We start from the raw sequence: 20874 nt of genomic DNA on the forward strand, positions 1-20874 counted from the left end.
GTTAAAGTTAATGATACAATTAAGTGATTGATTGAGTGATGACTGAGTATTATTGGAGACACCTGATGATAACAAGCAGAATCACTGAAGGAGAAATGCATATTTTTAAGTCTCCATTATGGTGGTCAGTGTTTACTTTAGTTGAGCTCTTGACCCCTAAAATGATAATGTTAGTTTTTTGTTTGACTGTTGTAACTAGGGATGGGAATTGATAACAATTTAACGATTCAGATTCCATTATCGATATTGCTTATCGATTCGATTCCTTATCGATTCTCATTGGGTGAGGGAATAAGTACAAATTGTTTGTTTGTATTAACTTATTGTACTTATAACTTAACTTATTTGTTTGTTAATTATTATTAACTCGCTGACACAGCACAGAGTATTAGGGGTGTGAACCTACACTGGTCTCACGGTTCGATTACGATTATCATGTCATCAATTCAGTTCAATTCGATATCTCGATGCATTACATGCACTGCATCCTCAATTTTCAATTTTACTTCAAAAGTGATGAGTGCGTGCATGTGTGCGTGTTCGCCTGTTCGTGAAGTCGCAGTGACAGAAAGTGACATTCCAGTTTAAGTTTCATGGGACTAAAGTCTGTTCATGCTGTGTGTGTGTGGCCAAATGTTTCTGCATATTGGAGGTAGTTCCCCCCCTTTGACGAAATGGAAATTTTAAGTGTTGCAAGTGACCATATTGTTATGAGGCGCCGTCATATTCTCATTGAGCAGTATGTGCGCGAGTTTGAGTGTGTGTTCGCGTCTCATATGAGTATGTGCGTGGAGAGTTTGTGTGTGCGCGCGCACGTCTCATGAGTATTTGTGTGGAGAGTTCCGCGCATCTCGTGTGTGTAGAGTTTGCGTGTATGTGCGTGAGCGACTTTAGGTGTGTCGTTGTGCATTTCGTATTTGAGCATTCAGCAGTGTACATACAGTATGTTTGACTACTTATATGTGTATGCAAGTGTTTCATATATGTGTGCGTCAGTGCGTGAATGAAGTTTGATTTAAGCCCTAGACGGCGCCTCATTGTCGTCTTTTCGCGTAAAATATAACCAAACTTTAGAGCGCTTCTGCCTCGATGCCATGTTTGCTGCGTTCTGAACCAAAACAACGCAGCGTGTGTGTGACGTCATGACACATTTGCAACGAGCAGAACTGATAAGCGGAATCGTTAAGCAGGCATACAAACGGTTCCAAGGAATTGGTTCACTGGGCACCGGTTCTGAAGAAGAACCGGTTCTCGATTCCCATCCCTAGTTGTAACTGAGTGATAACTGTCAGATGAACAGCAAGAAAAGCTGGTCAGGTGGTGTTGGTTGTGTTTAGATGAAATCACATGTTGACGTTGACCTGAATCACAGACCTCATTAAGAAAAATTACCTTATTGATTACAACAGAATATGATTATACAGTATACTATTTTCAGCATTATCAATATAACCCAAAAAATATCTTAAAAGTTGTTCTGATCCAAAAACTTTAAATGAACTTTGGAAACACAGACATCAAGAATCAGCCTGTGATTCTCACCAATGGTGACAATTATAAAGCATATTGCAGTGCATTCTGGGTGCAACCAATCAAAACTCATCCATGGCTCCCATCATGCATTGTGTTATGAATAAATTATGATCTGAATTTTCTTAGTAATTTCCTTTACCTAATTGAATATTCTGTTTGTCACCATGGTTGAGACTCATACACTTTATTTTAGGCACACACAGACATCAATATTCAGAGTTGCTTTTTTTATCAGAACAACTTAAAAGAAATAATTTAGATTATACAGATAAACTTGGATTTTTTTCTTCAGAAACTTTGTGATACTGTAATGACCAACATGCTTTTAAGATAAGAGAAGGCTCTAAACGAGTTCAGTGACACTGATCAAATGATGATTATGTGTAAACATAATATCATCTGATCACCTTTTCTCTTTGCTCATCTGGCTGTTATAACTCAATTACAACAGTCAAACAAAAGATTGAGTAAATATTTAAAGGTCACCTGCCCAACTAAAACAAACACTGAGCTCCCTAATGGTGACCTAAAATTTTGATTTTCTCCATCAGTGATTCTGCTTGTTATCAGGTGTCTTCAATAATGCTCAATTCACTCAATTAATAATTTAATTAGCTCATTAACTTTAACCCATTTGATTGTTAATTTAACACTCATATTTTAACACTTTAACAATATTGAGTCTGGAGCCAAATAATCTTCCATGAGAGTTAATTTAACATAGGACTTTTTGCTGTGTGAGTTCAAGGGTGGAATAAAAATATGGCAGGAATTTTACTTTCTGACCCTGGATTTGACACCTCTGCTAATAAGTAGTTCTACATTAACACTTCAGGAGTTATTTAGGACTAAGATAGTTCCTTATTAGGTAATCAATAATTAATGAATGATATTGGCATAATTAAGAACTAATAACTAATTATGACAACTTATAAATAATTACTAAATAATTACTAATTAATTACTAATCACAGCATTATCGTGTCAGAGAAGTTACCAATTATCTTTTTTTTATCTTCAACGTGGTCATAAAATTCATCACTACTTACTCAAGTGTTACCTAGTTACTCTTCAAGTACTACTTGTGATCTGAACCATTATGTTAAAGTGAATTTTTTTTTAGTGACTAGGTAATGTAACCACATTAGCTCAAATGATATCTAGGGAGTTTTAATAATTAATCAGGGATGATTCATATATATATAATATACAGTTAAAATTATTGAAGCTGAGAAATAGATCAATTGTATACATACCCGGCGCTATGGGCGGGCCTTAAGGGGCCGGGACCACCTACAGAGCTCCTGTGCCCCCCCTCCATCCAATTTGCATTTAATACATTTTAAAAATAATAATCATTTACGTGTAGTAGGCCTAAATATATTTATTAACGTGTATATTTAAGTGTAATGTTTGACTATTCATTTTATCAAAAAAACACCCGGATGTTTGACTGATTGTTTACAAAAAGTGGTTTCCCGCTGACCGCTCTAACAGCAGCATCTTCTCGAAACGAATGGAAAGAAAAACTCATGAGGAGATTCCACTCCCCAAAACGTCGACTTAAGCTGTATTAAGAACGTGAGTAGGCCAGTTGATTTTATTACTCTTCTTAAATTGCACCAGCCGTGACACAATGCTAAATCATAAAACAGATGTACAATAACATTTCAATGTCCTTTAATCGATTTAAATAGTTATTGAACGGGTTTATGTGATCGTTAAATACGGCCTATTATATATTTATTAGACGTAATTAAATGGTCCAAGGGTAGAACTTTTGCCAAGCGTGCCATAGGTTCTGGGTTCTAATCCGCACTCACATATTTTTTTTTTCCATCAAAACCGATTATGTTTTTCAGTGGTTGTATATCAGGCAGAGACACGTTTGTGTGCATTTTGTTTTGTAATTTCACCGGAACGAATAGAGAGTCTTTCCACAACGGATTGAAGCGCGCGTCCTGGTGAAGACTGTGCGCGGGCCAGAAACAAACACAGTTGACAGTAGCCTATCCGCGCCAGCGGCAACGAGCACTTTGATCGGATAAAAAAAAAAATTAATTCAGCGCTAGATTATTTAAAAAACGAACAAACAAAATGAATGCTCTGCTAGTTAACTGAAGATGTTTAGTTTATATGCATTGGTACATTCGTGTCAGATATTTCAAAAGTGTTGGGGACAATATCGACCTTATACCTTATACCCGTCCCACCAAAATTACGCCTATGGTAGTTAGGATATTAAAATTGCCGTGAAACTGTTGTAGCAATAGGTGGTTGTTGTCCTATAGAAAAATTATTGGATGTCATAATTAGGCCCCCCCAAGAATATTAAATGCCCGTCCATTGATTTGTTTCTGCCGCCGGCTCTGATTGTATACATCAATAACCCATGACAATGTTTGTGACATATGACAAATGTGACAAATGACATGACAATTCAAGTCCATTCTTCAGATCAATTATCATAATAACTTTTACTGGAAATTAATGTAATTATCGAACAGTTGTTTGTCCAGCAAACGGCCGTAAGATTAATTTCTCAATTTCTCAATAAAGTTCTCACTTCTTATAATTCAAGGAAAGTTAATTTCTGGCCATGAAACTTACTCTCATGTCCTTATAAAATTTAGATTACTGAAATAGTAACAAATTGTAAAGCTTTGTAGCTTGGATCAAATATTTCAGGGACTTTCGTAATGTGAGCAGCGGACAGTCAATCGAGGATATAATGGATATTAATAATTGAACATATAATTAGGGCTGTCAAAATAACGCGTTCATTTCGATTAATTAATCTGAGAAAAAAATATCACCCGTAAAAAAAATAAAGCAGATTAATCCATTCCGTATTGACCTTTGAATCGGAGCCGTACTAGCCACCATTCGACTGTAAAATCAAGGAGGGATCACTGATTGGAACATTTACTTATAAAAAACAGCCTGATGGAAGTGTTGATAAAAATAAAGTCGTCTGCAATGTCTGCAGCAAGGAATTTGCATATCACAGGAGTTTGTCAACTGTAAAGTACTATATCAATCCAAAGCATCCAGGAGTTAACGTTAATCCAGAGGCACGACCTAGCACATGCCGTGATACCAACTCTAGCAGTCAATGTCATCTTCAAACCACACTGGACCAAACACTGAAATGCAAACTTAGCAAATCTGTAAGTGACCGACTGAGCAATTCCCTTGCTAAATGAATCGCAATGTCCTGCAGACCAGTTTCGGTGATAGAAGACAGAGGGTTAGCAGAGGTTTTGCAAATTACCTCTTCAGACGTAACATAACCCGCCATCGCGAAACACCATCATGTTAAAAATCCAGCAGCTGTACGACACTGAAAAAAAACAAAAGGAGATGTATTGGTGGGAGCGGAATATATCGCTCTGACAGGGGACCACTGGACTTCAGTTAGCAATCACAATTACCATGGTTTTACGGCACACATCATTGACGGTGAGTGGAAACTCCATTCATTTGCGTTAGCAATGTTAAAAACGGACACCAGGCATTACGCCGATGCCTGTGCCCAGCAGCTTTGTCTGTGGCGGAGGCATGGGGAGTTCAACAAAAGATCACCACAGACAGCGCCCGGAACATGATTGCTGCCGCGAGAAAGCTTCCATATGAGCACATGCCTTGTGTTGCTCATATGTTACAGAGAAGCATCACTGTTTGCCTTGCAGACAGTGGGTTTTGTGACACATTGGTAAAGTGTCGTAAGATAGTGGGACATTTTAAACATAGCCCTGCCAATACAGAGGAGCTCCACCAGCAGCAAAATCAACTTGGGCAACTGACAGAAAGTCTGATTCAGGACATTCCTACACGATGGAACTCGTCACTCGCCATGATCTCTCGTCTCCTGAAGAACCAGGAGGCTATTAAGGCTACACTGAGCAGACAGAAGCACAAGCTGAATATGTTGACTACATCTGAGTGGGACAAACTTCAGAGGCTGGATACCATCATTGAACCATGCAGATAAAAGCGCATGCACACAAAAAAACATCATTAAAAAAAAATTGTGTGAAGAAATTTACTTTCTTTTGCAAATTGTTGAAGTAGGCTAGGCTACTACTATGACACTGATATAATAAATGTACTGTGTGCATCTCTTATCACCCACTGCAGATATGTGACTGAGCTCCTTGGAGTTGAGACTGCTCTATGTTTCTTGCTCTGTGGTGTTGCCTGCTCTCTGCCACCTGTACCGCACAATGGAAGTTTCAGAAGAGGACCCAGCCTACATAGGAAAATTCAAGACTGCCTTTAAAAAGGACCCGTCTGAACGGCAAGCAAACCTCAACGATGGATGGCTCAACATTGCTCCAGCACTGGACCTGCGCTTCAAGGACTTGAAGTATCTTCAAAGAGCAGACAGAGAAGAGGTGTGGACCAGCCTTGAGGTACTGCTGCAAAATAAACCCAGTATGGCCACCCCAGAGCCTGCAGAAGAGCCACCGAAAACGAGAAGCCTGCTACTCTTTGGTTCAGACACAGACTCAGATGATGATGACGCGGTGGAACCAAGCAGGGCTCTGAACCGCTAACCGCTGGTGGAAAACTCATGCAGGAGCCCATCAACGGCTGTAACTGAAATTGATATTGCACTATACAGTGAGGAAATTTGATCACCCTGCTATTTTGCAAGTTCTCCCACTTGGAAATCATGGAGGGGTCTGAAATTGTCATCGTAGGAAATCATTAGAAAATGGAAGAAGCTAAATATGACTGTCAATCTCCCTCGGACTGGGGCTCCATGCAAGATCTCACCTCGCGGGGTCTCAATGATCCTAAGAAAGGTGAGAAATCAGTCCAGAACTACACGGGAGGAGCTGGTCGATGACCTGAAAAGAGAGACCACCGTTTCCAAGGTTACTGTTGGCAATACACTAAGACGTCATGGTCTGAAATCATGCAGGGCACAGAAGTTTCCCCTGATTAAACCAGCACATGTCAAGGCCCGTCTTAAGTTTGCCAATGACCATTTGGATGATCCAGAGGAGTCATGGGAGAAAGTCATGTGGTCAGATGAGACCAAAATAGAACTTTTTGGTCATAATTCCACTAACCGTGTTTGGAGGAAAAAGAATGAGTACCATCCCAAGAACACCATCCCTACTGTGAAGCATGGGGGTGGTATCATCATGCTTTGGGGGTGTTTTTCTGCACATGGGACACGGCGACTGCACTGTATTAAGGAGAGGATGACCGGGGCCATTTATAGGCGAGATTTTGGGGAACAACCTCTCAGTTAGAGCATTGAAGATGGGTCGAGGCTGGGTCTTCCAACATGTCAATGACCCGAAGCACACAGCCAGGATAACCAAGGAGTGGCTCTGTAAGAAGCATATCAAGGTTCTGGCGTGGCCTAGCCAGTCTCCAGACCTAAACCCAATAGAGAATCTTTGGAGGGAGCTCAAACTCTGTGTTTCTCAGCGACAGCCCAGAAACCTGACTGATCTAGAGAAGATCTGTGTGGAGGAGTGGGCCAAAATCCACCCTGCAGTGTGTGCAAACCTGGTGAAAAACTACAGGAAACATTTGACCTCTGTAATTGCAAACAAAGGCTACTGTACCAAATAATAACATTGATTTTCTCAGGTGTTCAAATACTTATTTGCAGTTGTATCATACAAATAAATAGTTAAATCATACATTGTGATTTCAATATCAATTTGAGGGTCAAAAAGGTACATATATGTCCCCAAACATTAAAAGGCACATATATATACCGTTTCTTTTAAAGGTTAAGGTACAATATCAAAAGACACCAATTAAGTAATTTATTTTTTTGAAAAAAAAAATGTTTTTGTTTTAACCTGTTAACCTTCAAGGCCACTTTTGAAAAATCCCCAGAAATGGCATACCCAAACTTAAACAGATACAGTTCATGAACCCTTTGCACTAAAAGCACAAGTATGATCTCATTTGAAAGCTGACACCTAGTAGTTTATTGTAAATGTAGAAATAATTATTGTCATAATGAAAAAAAAATGTTTAAATAGCTTCAAAGTTTTGTAAAGTTATTAGAAATTTACTTTTATGAAACATCTTCATAAAAATAAAATTGAAGTTGGCCCTGGAGGAATCTAGAAATGCACTGCAGCTAAAGCCATATGTGTGACCATTTTATATTTAAAATCTGAAAATGATAAGTCTAAAACTCTGTATTTAGTTAAATGTTTTTCAAGATCATGTCAAATTACTTTATTTTGATTAGACTCTAAAATGCAAACTGATGTTTAGTCATCTTCTGAGTCATCTAATCAGTCTATTGTCTCTATTATTTTGTGGTGCAAACGAGCCCCATTCAGAGTCAGTCTCCCCTGCACACATTTACACCTCTCCAGACTGGTTATGGCTCTAAATATGCATTTCTTTTGTCTGCATTATAGCTACTAACGACTGGCTATTCACAGGCTATTCATAGGGTTTCAAACCCTAATTTCTTTTATCAAAGTTCTCACTAAATATTTGAAACTGGTATCAAATGCACTGAAACATTTCAGTAAGCATTCCTATTTAGAAAAAAATCATAAATCAATAACTGCTGGTGGCAGGTGCACCTGGGCTAGCTAGCATGTTAGCTTAGCACACCATCAATACACGACCATTTATGAGATTAAAACCATGTTTGTGCTCCAAACTTACTTTATAACGCAAGTCGAGTGTTTTAAATAATCTTCTGTGATCTAATTTGGCTTCAGATAAAAAAAAATCCGACAGAAAATGTATTATTTATAGTGTTCTGCACGATGATGAAATCTATATCGATTAGCATTACATTATAAATATAATCTATTATTATGAAATACCTGGCATGGCTTGAAGAACACAGGTAACTCAAATATCATTGCAATCATGTTTATTGTCTTCAAAACATCTTTATCTGCATGTTACAGCGATCTCTGTCAGCTACTTTCTGTATCAGTGACGTCCTGGAATGTCACATGACTATGGGTCTTCTTCGTGATCCATATATGGACTGTTATTGTGCATATAGCGCCCTCAGGCTATTGGTATGAATTGAAAACACAGCACATCTCAGTAAGAAGCGATCATAATGATTACATCGACGCATTTGGATATAAATTCAACAAATATTATTCCTGTCTATAGAAATATGATGTGAATCTATGAGAATATATCAATATTTCTCCAAGTCTGCACATTTTTGAGCTAAAGCCCTGAGGGATGATGTTTTGCGAATCGCTGTCATGACGACAGATTGGAGTGTTTTTTATGAATGGACCAGCTGACGCTCATAATTCATATTAAAGGTATCGACTCATTTTTTCATTTCATAACTCCTGACACAAATTAAGACATAACTGTCACTATAAGTTTCTCAGAATACAATAGTGGTCAAATACTGAATCTTGAGTATTATATCTTTTTAATGATGTATAGTTTGTCAAGGTATAACATTAAATCTGATAGTAAATTTGAACTAAATAAAAAAAAAACCGCTTCAGTGCGCCGACGCTCTGGAAACGGTTAACAGGTTAAAGGTTTTAAGAGATACCTTAATCATTTTTAGTTTTGTAAGTCAATTTACTGATATTAAATAATTATAACACAGCAAATATGTTTATTTGGCTCCAGACCCAAGAGTGTTAAAGTGTTCAAATATGAATGTTAAATTAACAATCAAGATTGTTAAAGTTAATGAGCTCATTAAGTGATTCATTGAGTGATGATTGACCATTATTGAAGACACCTGATGTTAACAAGCAGAATCACTGAAGGGTAAAATAAATAAAAATAAGACACCGTTATGTGATCAGTGTTTGCTTTAGTTGGGCTCTTGACCCTTAAACTGTTAACATTAGATTATTTTTCTCTGTTGTATCTGAGTTATAACTGCCAGATGAACAAAGAGAAAAGTTGAGCAGGTGGTGTTGGTTATGTTTTGACAATCATAATTTGACCTGAATCACTGAACTCATTTAAAGTCTAATTGCTAACTTAAATGTATATTGTTGATTACAGCAGCCTGTGATTCTACAGAACAAAATCCAGAAATTTCTAATCGTAAAAGTTGTTCTGATAAAACAAATCTTTCTTTTAGGCACACACAGACATCAAGTATCGGTGTATGAATCTCAACAATGGTGACAAAAAGTATATTCAATTAGGGAAAGGAAATTAGTAAAACAATTAGAATCATAATTTATTTATACTGCAATGCATGATGAGAGCCATGCATGAGTTTTGATTGGTAGCACCCAGAATGCCCTGCAACATGCTTTATTATTGTCACCATTGTTGAGATTCACAGCCTGATTATTGATGTCTGTGTCTAAAAATATTTTTTTTTAAAGTCTTTTGATCAGAACAACTTAAGAAATATTTTGGATTATATTGAAAATGCTGGAAATCATTTGCTGTAGAATCACAGGTTGGTTGAATCAACAATATACATTTAAGTCTGAGATAAGATTCCAAATGAGTTCAATGATTCAGGCAAATTATGATTATGTCAAAACATAATCAATACCACCTAATCACCTTTTCTCTTTGATCACTTGGCAGTTATAGCTCAGATACAACAGTCAAACAAAATCTTGAATTAATGATTTAAGGGTCCAGAGCCCAACTAAAGCAAACACTAAATCACCATAACGGTGTCTTAAAAAATGATATTTTCTCCTTCAGTGATTCTGCTTGTTAACATCAGGTGTATTAAATAATGGTAAATCATCCCACAATGAATCACTTAACTAGCTCATTAACTTTAACACTCTTGAGTGTTAATTGAACACTCATATTTTAACACTTTAACTCTCTTGAGTCTGGAGTCATATAAACTCCCAGGAGAGTTCAATTAACACTGGAGTTTTTGCTGTTGGACCTCAAGGTACATATATGTACCTTTTTGAGGGTCAAAAAGAATTAAAAGGTACATATATGTATCGTTTCTTTTAAAGGTTAAGGTACAATATTGTGACAAGCCAGTGACAAGCCATTGTACACCTAAAGGTACAATTATGTACTCTATTTTCTGAGACTGTATGTAGAGCCAGCCCTGATTGGCTGCTTGAATCTCAATTTAAAAGAACGTCCATTTTTCGGTCTTTACTTCTTTTGGCCATCCGTGGAGAAGAAGTCATAGCACGGTTACTCATGGTTTTTACAGGGCTTTCAAACCGATGAGGTCCTTCAGAAAATATCAGAAGCAGGAATAGAAGTAACCGACGTCGAGATGAAAGGAGATGAAATGGACTTTCAGGCAAATGACTCTTACTCAGATGATAATCGTTTATATGTCACAGTTAGACATTGAGTTTAAAATTAAATGTTGGAAATTGTGAAAATTAAAAGGATTTAATAATTTCTGATTGTAATTAAGCGTGTGTGTAATATATATATATATATATATAAAAATCTCATAGTCAACAATTGTACCCTGTCAAAGCCAATTTTTTTACCATTTTTGAAGGGTCCATTTTTATACCGTTAAATAAAGGTACGAAATCGTCACCACAGGTACAAGACTGGTCTCTTAAGGTACAAATCACAAGGGTACAAATATGTACCCTATACCAAGGGTACAATATTGTACCTTTGAGGGTACAGCCCCAGTGACAAGCCATTGTACCCCTAAAGGTACAATTATGTACTTTATTTTCTGAGAGTGTACGATGACAGTTTCAGATCTCTCCATTTCTAAGTGGGAGAACTTGCAAAATAGCAGGGTGTTCAAATACTTATTTTCTTCACTGTATATTCCATTGGAACTTTAAACAGGTCTAAGGAGTTTGTTGTTTTCATGTAGCCTTGGCAAATAGCCGGCCTGAATAATATGCACATGAAATGAAACCTGTTGAACTCACCTCAACATGTCTTTTTACAATCATTTAACCCACCATGGGCAATGCTGAAGTCACTGTTACAAACTGTACAGCGTGCAAGACTATCATTATGTTTTACTTTAATAAGACAGGGGTAAACTTTTGTGTAGCCTGACGTAAAATCTATCTTATACTTTCGTTTTTTGTGGCACTCTTCCTCTGCCATGGCGCTCCTGTTTCTAGATACACTGAACTGATTTTCGCTTCGGGAGAAGAGATAAAAGCCCGCCCACACTGACAATTGATTGGTTTATTTACCGAAACAGGCCAATTAGGATGCTCTCTAGCCTTCAGGCACACACGCGCAAGGTCTCTCGCTTTTGGTCCCTCTCTGCCGTGTTCGCGCTACACAGTCTCTAGCTGTGTCCCAATGTGAAGGCTGCATCCTCCGAAGGCCGTGTTTGAAGGACGATTGGCCACATTTGAAGGCCGATTGAGTCACATCGGCGCGACAAAGGACGTCCCAATTCAAAGGCTGCATCCTTGGAAGCAGGGGTTAAAGTGGGCCGGAACGGTCCGGAACTGCGTTCCGGCACCTCAGATAAATTATTAAATAAATAGATTCATTAATCTCAACGAATCTCCCTGGTCCCGAGATGGACCAACCAACCTCCCTTCCTCCCCGCTAAACGCGAGTGATTATAAATGCGTGAAATGCACTCACGGTGGTTGAGCGTGAGTGAAAGTTATTTTAATGTTCGATATTTCGCCGGACATTGTTTTCCCTTGCCACTGTTCTATAGGGTCGGCAGTCTTACAAAGATATCAATAGCAGGATTAGTTTTAACATTATGTAACCATTATCGTTATTTGTTCAAAATCACGGTGCATTAATGCTGCATATTTATACCTGAGAATGCTTTGACGCGTTTTCCCAACGCATGCCTGAGGGAACGTCTGCCAATCCCACTAGCTGCGTTAAACGTAGCCTATAATTTGTATTAATTAAAATTACTTTTCAAATTCCAAAGCTTGTAGAAGGTTCCTATTAGCAATGCTGATCTGGAAGCCTTCAGTAAATTAACTTATCTAAGAAAATGATTTATAAAACTCATTAGTTGAGCCTATGTTTACTTCTTCACTGAAACAGATGAAAATGAAAAGACTATCAGTCAAAGTTCAGTTTTAGGGGCGGGAAGAAATACGGCAGGATAAGGAGACTGAGAGAAAAAGAAAGAAGATGAGAGAGCAGGTATTGACAAATAATCTAATGCACACTGACATGGTTTTAAAGCTATTTATTAGGCATGTGCCGGTATCAAATTTTCATGCTGCGATTAATTGATTGAGCTTTTATCACGGTATACGGTATTATCACGATATTTTAATTGCACAAGAGAAACAGACGGATTGGGGGTATCTAAAAAAAACTTGCATCACAATGTGTAATTGTGATTGTCAAAACATTAATTTTATTTTTTAGTGACAACATGTTATAATGTTTACATGGTACAGTTACTGAGGCTACTGTTTGTATTATTGCTTAACACAATTTTCATGATTTCAATTAAATTCTTGGATTTAATTTCAATCTTGATTCAATATTGACTCATTTGGATAAATATTAGGTAGGCTACAGTAGATAGCCTGCATTTAATTTTTTCTCAAGAAAAAATATATCTGACATAATGCTGTAAACATACAGAGAGAAATTAAATATAATGCATACAATATATATATAATAATAATATAAATATAAAAATGTAATATGCCGTAATTTTCATTATAATAACAATTATATAATGACAAGTAAACATATATTAAAATATGTAATATAGTGCACATATTTAGCAAAATACTCCTCTCTATAGCTATTTTCTTATAGTCAACTAACATTAAATGGCTTTCCTGAGGTAAATGTAACGTTCTGTGACATAATTGTTCTCCTGCAGTGTTATTGACCTCTTTCCGTGGTTGAAAAACACTGATTGATCGAAAGTACGTATACCTTTCGGTGGGTTGTACTGTATCTTTAATAAAAAGTTAAATATTTTTAACTTTTTAAACAGATGATCTGTAAACAGATGATCTGTTTACTTGAACTGAGGCGCGCGATCTGTCACGTCATTTACAAGCACCAAAACAGTATTTATTGTCTGAATAAGCCATGCGGGGGATAAATAGTCGGCAGCGTTCCTCCTTCCGCCGTGCTTCTTTTCCATGTGAGGATTGTTTACATTAGACTAGAGTGCACACTGCATTCACACAGTGCTTATACATGTGATGTGGGGATTGTTTACATCAAAGTGCGCACGTGTTTTGCGCAGCATATACGCATTGTTTTTTTAAGCGGTTGATGGAAAATAAGCTGATGCGCGTTCTAAAAATCTAAATTCGGATCTATTATTTTTCACGGTATTTCGAAGTCCCCGCGATAACAATATCGTGCATATTCATTACCGCGATTTATCGCATTACCGAATACCGGCACATGTCTACTATTTATTATCCATTTTTTTGGCCTTCAAAAGTCTTAAATTGCACATATGTAGGTCAGAGATATCAAAATTTTCACGGGTGAGCATGCCCCCCAACCCCCCTAACTACCTAACATTTAAATGCACATGGCTGTTGGGGGTAATGTGGGCTGATGTGGTTACAATGCCAGGGCTCAATTTTTAGCCCAGTTTTCAGCAATTTTAACATAGTATCATCATCATATCAGTGTTGATGGATCAAAATAAAATCATTAAAATATCAAGTAAATATGTATTGTGATATGTGGTGCCACAGTGACACTCTTGTCCCAAAAAGTATTGCTATAGCCTACCACGATACCCAATATGTTGTCCCACGGTGAGTCATTTTACCCTGTTGCACCTACACAAAATTTGAGGGTTCCCCCACCTACCAAATCCCACTTTAACCACTGCTTGGAAGGTCGCATTTGAAGGCCGATTGAGTCACCGCGGCTCGATGAAGGTTGTCACAGTTCAATTCTGCATCCTTGGAAAGCCATATTCGAAGGCTGGTTGTGTCATCGCTCCGCGACGAAGGCTACCCTGACTCAAAAGCGAAGCCAAATGCACCCTTCGTTTTTTCCCGTGAAAGGAAAGATACATAAAACGGATCCTAAGTGGCCTATCCTACCCTATTCTACCCAAAAATCATTGCGCCGGTTACGACGGCATTTTTTATTTAATTTTAAAGGCGGCCGAGACTAGAGATCGGTGGTGGACAGCAAATTCACATTTAAATGGTAAGTATTATGTTTTCATTTACTCAAATAGTTAGCAAAACCAGAGTTAAAGTTTATTATAAACTTCATCTTAACTCCTTTGTCATTATTGCGTGGCTTCATTTGTCAGGTAGTTTGAGGCAAAACTTATGCTAGTATTAGTTTAACGACCTATTTGTAATATTTGCACTAGTCTATCTCACTAGGTATAAGAAATATCACTCACCCTATAAAGCCCACAACAATAAGAAAAGCATTAAATAAGGCAATGGGGTTTCACTTTTATGTGTTTTTGTAGCCTGGGAAAACCCAGACAACTTCCGGCAAATTTAGATTTGCTCTGAAAGTTAGTCTGGCAAAGAGCTCATTCAAGCCCATTTCCAAATCCGTCGAAATCGAGGCACCAATCAGAAACATTGGGGCATGCTTTACACGATGACGACAGCGCTAGTTGAATCGACTGCAGGGCCGGATTTCCACTGAAGTGGTTTGAGGAAAAAAATAAATAAAAAAATCACGCGCTGGCTGGGCAGCGACGGTGAAGCAGATTTTGTTGCCTAGCTGCTACATTACAAAGATGGATGCCGCCGTGGATCATCACTCGTCCGAATCAGCTATCGCGTCGGTTTTAAGCGATTTGAACGTTTCCTTTTTGTTAAAAAGCGAGCAAAGAATAACACTAGAAGATGTATCTCCGTCACTCTGCATACGTCATCTCCTTCTGAATGGTTTTAGGTCTAACCAGAGAAATTTGAGCGACGTCCGTTGGTGACGCCCATCTGGAAAAGATTTTTCTACGAAGCTTTGCCAGACGCTTACTCAGTTACAACTGAGAATGGTCTGGTTTTAACCAGGCTAGTGTTTTTGTAGTGCTGTCATGAAAGCTGTGTCTACAAAGGTTAACCAAATTTGAGTTTCCAGAAATTATGATTTCTTAAGTATTTTGTATGCTTGTCTTGATGTGTCATATTTTGCAGTGTTAACAATGCATTCAAGATAACACAGGCTTGCAAAGTCCCCTTTTCTGCGTTTTTAGAGCAATTCAGGAAAAAAAAAAAAAAAATAAGAAAGTTAATACACATGTCTTTGCTGAAATGTATTGTGGTGTTGTTGTTGTTGTTAACAAGCCATGGTTCATTTGCTCTGCCTTTAGGACTGCAAGTGTCCTGGGACAGGTGACGGTGTGAGTGGGAAACCCACTGCTGAAACGTGGCCCTGGTTTGTCCTCATGGATGAGGCGTTGGGACAGAGGCATTGCACCAACCCCCCTGTCCTCATTGCCTCAATCCCTAAGGACACACCATGGGGGTAGCTATCCCAGGGTATAACATTTTTAGAAATGACAGGAATATTTTTGGGGGAGGTGTTGCAATATATATACAAAGCCAAATTCCTTCTAAGGTTAGATCGGACTTCATGGTTTCTAGTATTGAAGCGTTGTGGTTGGAGGTTCATCTTGCTTATTGTAAACCGATTTTAGTTGGCTGTGTCTATAGACCCCCAAATGCTAATGTGCAGAATGTAGATGAATTATGTTCTGTTCTAATTAAGGTAACGGATACTGGTAAAGAAACATTTGTTCTAGGTGATTTCAATATAGATTGGCAGTCAAATTCATGTCCACTGAGGAAAAAGTTATACGGTACTGCGCTCACATGTAATCTATCTCAGATGGTAAAAAAGTCAACTAGAGTATACTGTAGTTATGATGGGCAAACATCCGCAACCTGTATTGATCACATATTTACAAATAATTGTGAAATGTGCTCTAAAGCAGTATCTGTTCCTGTAGGGTTCAGTGATCATAATTTAGTGGCTATTGTTAGAAAAACTCAAACACCCAAAGCTGGACCTAAAGTACTTTATAAGAGGTCGTATAGAACATTTTGTGAGAGGGATTTTGTTAGAGATATTAAGAATGTTGACTGGAATCAAGTACTAGCTTTAAACAAGGTTGAAAAAGCCATCGAGTTATTCACAAAATTGTTTCTTTTTGTGGCTGATCAGCATGCCCCATTAAGAAAATTCACAGTAAGATCAAACAAAGCATCATGGATTGATGAAGAATTAAGGGAGTGGATGCGTAAAAGAGATGAGATGAAAAGAGCTGCAATTGGTTCCAAGGGTACTGAAAAGTGGCAAAAGTATTGTGAAATGAGAAATAAGGTTACTAAGTTAAATAGGAAAAAGAAAAAAATGTATTATCAAGATAAAATTCAGGAGAGGAAAAATGATGGTAACAAACTTTGGAAAACCTTAAATTAAATAATGGGTAGGGGCAGGATCAACAATCCTTCCTTCATTGAAGTGAATGGAGCGTTCTTGACAAAAGCAAAGGACATCGCTAATCATTTCAGTAGTCATTTTTCAGACAAAGTTGATAAATTAAGGAATGAAATGCGCTCCCCGAGTGGGAGTTGTATATCATCTCAAATAATAATAAACTCTATCATGAATAATAAATCATGCTCTTTTGAGTTCCAACCTATAGAAGTTGACAGGGTGGAAAAGCTACTTGACAACCTAAATAATCATAAACCAGCTGGGATGGATACTTTAGATGGGAGATTAATTAAGGTTGTTTCAAGTATTATATCATTGCCAATATGTCATATTTTTAACTTGAGTTTAAAGGAGGGGTTATTCCCTCAGGTTTGGAAATCTGCTAGGGTTTTACCTCTTCAGAAAAATAAACGGGAAAGTTTCTCAGCTGCAAATAGCAGACCCATCAGTATTCTTCCAGTTTTAAGTAAGTTACTGGAAAAAGTTGTGTTTGAGCAGATACTACATTATTTTGTATTTAATTACTTAAATTCTCATTGTCCGCATGCATATAAGGCTGATCATTCTACGTGCACAGCTCTGACAGACATGACAGATAAATGGTTGACTTGTATTGATAACAAAATGATGGTTGGAACTGTGTTACTTGACTTTAGCGCTGCATTTGATATTGTAGACCATGGGTTATTATTAAATAAGCTGGCTACTTATGGGTTTAGTCCATTAGCCATAAATTGGATGAATAGCTATTTATTAAATAGGAAACAGTATGTATTTTTTAATGGTAGTTTTTCCTTCCCTAAAACTTTACAGTGTGGAGTGCCACAGGGGAGTTGTCTTGGGCCGTTACTCTTCTCTATATTTATTAATGATTTGCCATGTGTTTTGAATAAGTGCTCTGCGACTTTATTTGCGGATGATACAACTGTTCATTTTGCATCAGCTAGTATAAGCGAACTAAGAAACACACTTCAATCAGAATTACAACTTGTAGTGAATTGGATTTGTGAAAACAGACTTGTTTTAAATGTAACTAAAACCAAAAGTATCTTGTTCAGGTCTAGATATGTCAGTAAGGGTGATAATCAGCTCTGTCTATCACTCACAGACTCGAACATTGAACAAGTTGAAGAGGTAAATTTGCTTGGTGTTACATTGGATGGACAGTTAACTTGGGAGAAACATATTGACAATATTGCTAAGAAAATGGGTAATGGAATATTTGGGATTAGAAGATGTTCCCCTTTTCTTACCCCTGCCACTAGAGTGCTGGTGACACAGGCATTGGTTTTATCCCATCTTGATTACTGTTCACCTGTCTGGTCAGGTGTGGCTAAAAAATATCTGTTTAAGCTACAAATAGCTCAAAATAAAGCTGCAAGACTCGCACTGGCCTGTCCATGGGGTGTGAGTACGGACGGTATGCATACCAGTCTCTCTTGGCTTAGAGTGGAGGAGAGGTTGTCATGCAACCTTATGAATTTTTTTAGGAATATCTATTATAAGAAACAACCTACTTGTCTGTACTCAAAAATAAAGTATGTGAGAAACCAACATAGTCATAGTACTCGACATTCTACAAAGGGTTGTCTAGCTTTGAAAAAACCCAGGACTGATGCTGTGTGCAGATCTGTAATGTATAGAGCCATTAAAATGTGGAATAATTTACCAATTTATATTGTTGAAACACCTAGTAAGGCCGGCTTTAAAAGCCTACTAAAAAAATACTTGAATAATAACACAAACATTGATGAGCTTAGATAAATGGTTTGATGTATAATTGTGTTTTGTGTGTTATGATGCTGTTTTGGTGGTAGCTTGCGTTATTATGTATACAAGATACTCTTCATAAGTATTGTAGGTATAGGTTTTAGATTTCTGTGTAACTTGTATGTTAAATGTTGGTTGGATTATGTATGTTTTTACGTATTTATGTTTCTATGTATTTTATGTATGTTTTTGTATGTGGACCCCAGGAAGAGTAGCTGCAACATTAGTGGCAGCTAATGGGGATCCAAATAAATAAACAATAAACAATAAACACCAGGGCCGAGTTCAGCAGTGGGTGCCCACGGTGAGGATGAGCAAGGGGCAGAAGCAGCAGCAGCACTAGCACCAGGAAGAAGGCAGAGTCGAGGATAGTAGGGAGAGGATGGACAGGCTGTTTTCTCTTCTTGAGAGAATGTTTGAAAAATATATATTTTTTCTACATATTCTTGTTTTAACTTTTTTTTCACTTTTATTTTTTAAAAAGAAATAAAAAATCTGTATATTATTTTTATGCAACTTTAAATGTGTAAATAAAAGAGAATGAATTGTTCTGGACATTGTTTATTTTTGTAATTACAGTAATACTTTCTACATGAATCACATTCTTGTATACTTTTTTTTTTTCAAATAAAATTGGTAAATGAAAATCATTTGTTCCACAGGCTACATTAAAATACTTTTTCCAACTATTAACAACATACATTAAACATCAAAATCAACATAAACATTTACAGTACATAAAATAAGAAAAAAATTTAGAGTTTTATTCTGCTGAGCAGGGAGACCCTGGTGTGATGCTCGAACGGGATGGCCACAATAGAGACCCTGGTAAGGCCTCTCTGCTGGTGGGACTAGGGCTGGGGCGGTATGGATTTTTTCTAACCGCGGTTGAAAAGCAAGATTTTCCCGCGGTATGGCGGTAAACCGCTTTAAATAGCCACTGTTTCATTAACTAATTGCCTGGAATTAAGAAATAAGAAGCAATAGCAGTCATATAGGCTAATCAGGAGGACGTGGAAGCGCAGGTGCGATCTCTTGCGCATGAACTGGAGCTCGTCTCATAAATGAACCGAAACTCGGTGTAGGCTGAGCCTAAATGTCTACTTTTAAACAAAATTCAAAACGAAATGATAACATTTTATTTTACAGTAGCCTAGTCAGGTAAGGTCAGGTTTGCCAATGTGCGTTATAGGCCATTTACTTATTCATATTTATCCCTGGGCGCCGATCGGAGACGGAGTTCACTGCTGATATTCTGGGGATACAACATAGCCAATATACTAGGGACTTTAGCCTTTAAATATCTTTGCTGCATTGGATCAGTGTTCTTTCTAGAACAGCCAAGAGCTTTCTAGCCTCGCGACAGCAGCGCCTCGCATTGCTCATAGACCTTAAAAGTCAGCGCCGCGAATGCGGTTTCGAAAATTGATCAAAAAACGTTGGTGCGGTGGATGGCGGACAGATGATGAGTTTTGTGATGCGGTTGCGGATGAAATAATAATAGCCCATCCGCGCATCTCTAATACGAATAGAATGTTTTTATGCGTCATGGAACATTGCGCTCATCAACTCGCGAAAGGTCGGATTTGCTCCATCTTTTGATAAGTTTTGTTTAGAAAACCTTGAATCCATGTAAGCCACAATATCATTAGACATAATCCATGTCATTAGAACCAATGAATCCATGTCATTAGACACAACGTGCACACATGTGCAGGCCAAGGTTTTTTTTTTGGGTTTTTTTTCGGTGATGACGGTGACGAGCTCAGACCCGCGGTTGGAGTCACGTGACCGCGGTGTTGCGGTAATGCGGTAACCGTCCCAGCCCTAGGTGGGACATCATCTGGGATGCTCTCCAGAGTGTTTGAGTGCATATTTACACTATCCACTAAGATTGCAGAGTTTTTTTTTTTCTTTTTCAAAAAGTATATTTCTGGAAAAAAGTACTTTTAATAACTACTAATACTGCATTGGGGAAAAACTACTAAATCCTTAGTTAAGCAAAATTATCTTGTATTCTCTAATGTATTTAAAGTATCAAAAGTAAAACTAGAGGTATGTATTCTGCAGGATAAAAACTCATTGTCATGGTTTTTATGATAGGTTTGCATTTATATTATGCTACTACTGCATTTTACTTTTGAATATTTTCAAGGTTGTAACATTAGGCCTATATACTTTTGTGTAGTTTAATGTAAAATCATATGTGAGGGGAAAAAAGTACTTCAGTAGGTTACTTCATAT

At 37.6% G+C, this 20874-nt stretch overlaps 1 protein-coding gene across 14 annotated transcripts in view; it reads right to left on the minus strand.

Moving 5' to 3' along the window:
- Window positions 1–20874, minus strand: part of LOC143711087 (uncharacterized) — a 307737-nt gene that overhangs the window by 156567 nt on the left and 130296 nt on the right. The window lies entirely within an intron of this gene.

Source organism: Siphateles boraxobius, unplaced genomic scaffold (assembly GCF_051911475.1).
Source record: "Siphateles boraxobius isolate OS27281-9 unplaced genomic scaffold, OSU_SipBor_1 49, whole genome shotgun sequence".
NCBI classification, from domain to species: domain Eukaryota; kingdom Metazoa; phylum Chordata; class Actinopteri; order Cypriniformes; family Leuciscidae; genus Siphateles; species Siphateles boraxobius.